The 2,974-nt window shown below is 40.6% G+C and overlaps 1 long non-coding RNA gene across 1 annotated transcript; it reads right to left on the bottom strand.

Moving 5' to 3' along the window:
• Nucleotides 1–372: 372 nt before the first annotated feature.
• LOC138827021 (uncharacterized) lies at nucleotides 373–2,661 on the bottom strand. The gene is made up of 3 exons (XR_011371927.1): nucleotides 2,477–2,661; nucleotides 1,122–1,203; nucleotides 373–484 (listed from the first exon to the last, which is right to left on the bottom strand). It is a non-coding gene; the product is annotated as an uncharacterized lncRNA (long non-coding RNA).
• Between the last annotated feature and the right edge of the window lie 313 nt (nucleotides 2,662–2,974).

Genomic DNA, 2,974 nt, shown 5'->3' on the forward strand with positions numbered 1-2,974 from the left:
GCCTTGGCTATGGGACTCTTGATCAGACTGGCATGAACAGAACGGAAGCTTGAATGCCGTTTGCCCACTTTGATATCTGGGAAAGTGTTCGTCTTCCACATAAAGGCTCAGCTCCTTGTAAAAATGTTGAAACCAACCAGAACTGGAGCAAAGTATAAATTCCTGTGTCAGCTCTGTTCTAGGGGCTGCAGATACAACTCCACACATGTCACTGGTTGAACCAGAACAGCAGACCAGCTGCCCAGCTAACCTACCACCCACAAACCGATGAACCAAGAAATGGCTGGCCAACACACTGAATTTTGTTTTCATTTTATTATATCAACAATTAATGTAAGACAAAATAATGTAAGTGAAAAACTTAGCGTACTATGTGGACTTGGAAGGTCTTTAGATTTGGAAAGATGGGAAGAAGAATTGGGGAGCCAAAAATAGGTGATCTGGGCTTCAGTGGTGCTCACACAATCATAGCTTCGTTGTCAGTCTAAAAAGAAACATGAACAAAACAAAAAATCTTGGTATACATGGCCTCCAGTTCTTGTCTCAAATCCTGACAAACAGAACTATCCTAAAGAGTTTCTCAAAGCAATGGGATAAACACCACAAAAACATGAAAGGGAGAAAATAGAAATATAAGGCCTGAGGTACTGAATCTAAGCTCAATTTGTGAGATGAATCATGGTGAAGAAGCTATAATTAGCTACTTTTAACGAAGCTGACCTGGATTTTTTAGAAAAATCTACTACATTTATTCAATTGGTTAAAAACTATTTTTCACAAAGAATCTGACAGGAATCCTCAGATTCTGACATGATCCTGCTGGAATTTAAGATCTGAAAGAAACTATGTGAGAGATTGCACTAAAGCCTTTTGAAAACAGAGACCTCTTGTCCTGGCTTTAGTTTCCTGACTGGGTAATGAGCTGTGATCAGCCTTGGGAAGAGAAAGAGGTGGGGCCCTGGCCTGCACCATTTCCCTCAGGATAGAATCTTCTGCATTAGCCATGGCCTAAAGCATCTCCCAAGCCTGGGCAGCCTCCCTGCTGCTCCTCCCCAAGGGCAGTTCAACTGTTCATTTAAATTGTTCCTGCTTCCTGAGGCCACCTGACATTTCCACAGTACCTGAGCTCTCCTACGAGACAGGAGTGAAGTCTTTGGCAAAGATTCTGGGAGTGTTTACAATTAAAAACGGCACCAGGGCAACCTGTCACACAAAAGGAGACACAGACCATTCTTGTCATTGGCAGTTATGAATTATCCGATGTGTGAGACTGGGAGCAAACACAGCGAGGTTGAGGAATGTGGGGAGAAACTCAGAATTTAAACAGAAAATTATCTAGGAACCAGTTTTATCAAAGACAAAACTAACAACCTATGGAGGGTGTTTATAGACCAGAACTTGAAACACAATGAATGGGCTAGAGGCACAGTGAGTTACTTTGCTTAACTGCCAACTTCTTTTTAATATCTATAATTAAGTCTTCCAAAGAGCACTATTGTTCTATCTCTAAATAGTATGTTTTATATATATTAATATTCAAGAGAAAAGAAAATCATTGACTAGAAAGACCCGATGAAATTCACTTCCAAAGTGCCCTGCCTTAAACTCAGGACAGCTGGTGTGTGGAGCTCTGGGGAACGAAGAGCCCCTGAACCCAACCAGGTCTCATTCTCCCTGTGTTACTGTGGAGATAGATGATTTAGAATTTTTCACTGGTTTCTTATTTTTCAAGTGAATGAGGAATATGCTATAGTTTTTATGTTCAACATCCCTCAAAGAAACCCTGGAGAAATTGTTTTCTTCACTTGAGTGTATTTGGGAGGAAAAGTTGAGACCTTTCATTAGTGGGAGGTAATCATAAGGCGCTGAGCTCAAAGAATATTGAAGGATTCTAGTCTGTTCCTCTCATCTCTATGTCTCACTCTATGGACTAGATCAGTACAAGTTATTAGATGATATTCTTTACTAATGGGAATCTGAATGAATTATCAACAGGGACCAATCTTTCTCTGAATGAAAACAACTGACAGAGGGAGCCATATGTACTAGAGAGTCTCCAGAGTTCATACTTTAAACTTCTTAAGGGGCCGAGCACTGTGCAGGATCTACATCTCCACTGTACTGAGGAAGACACTAGCTTCAAAACCATCCCAAGATCACAGATCCACAATGGCAAGAAGAGAGCTGAATTTTGGTGGATTAACTCCAAAGCTGCAGTTCATTGTCACCATTGTCATTCTCCTTTCTTCCCTAGGGTTTGGTCAGCCTAGACTCCTCTATAGTTAAGGGAAAGAGAAAGGACCATAAACCTCATGAGAACATGTTCATAAACCTCATGCGAAACAGAGTGAACCCCTCTTGCTACCAAGGCCTCCATTCAATTGTATCCTTAAACACTGGGCTGTCAGGCTTGTCTGCGCTTTCCAGATCAAAGCAGCCACTTCCTTCTGAGGATAGAGCTAGGAGAGGTCATTACCTTTCTCATGAATTGAATATCAAATCCTGCCCTGGCATCAGGGGGCGGGAACATCAAGCTTGGGGCTGTGCACACAGCTAGGTTGTAGGCGGTCATCAGGTTTAGGAAGCAATTCTGGTGGATTTGGCTTAACATTCCAAACAGATGTTTCAGCAGCAGTTGGTTGACTCTGGGCAGCATTTCTAAAAGACTGAACTCAGAAAAACACACTTTCATGCAACTAATTCCTTGTGGGAGAATCTAAATACAAAAAGTACCTTTTCTGTACATTGCACAGAACTTAGTGAGAGTATAGAAAAGGAAGGATATACTTTAAACTAGTGCATAAAATATTTCCTTCAGATGACTACACTCCACATTGACTTGGAATGAATGTATAAAGATTAATTTAATAATAATATCTTTTAAAATAAATCCTGTATTGGTTCACATTATACTCATCTATAATCTTCCTGAAAAATCAGTTAAATTATTTCTGAAAGGGCAGTTATGAACTCA

The sequence above is a fragment of the Dipodomys merriami genome, unplaced genomic scaffold (genome assembly GCF_024711535.1).
Source record: "Dipodomys merriami isolate MVZ:Mamm:240054 unplaced genomic scaffold, mDipMer1.0.p SCAF_15, whole genome shotgun sequence".
Classification (NCBI taxonomy): domain Eukaryota; kingdom Metazoa; phylum Chordata; class Mammalia; order Rodentia; family Heteromyidae; genus Dipodomys; species Dipodomys merriami.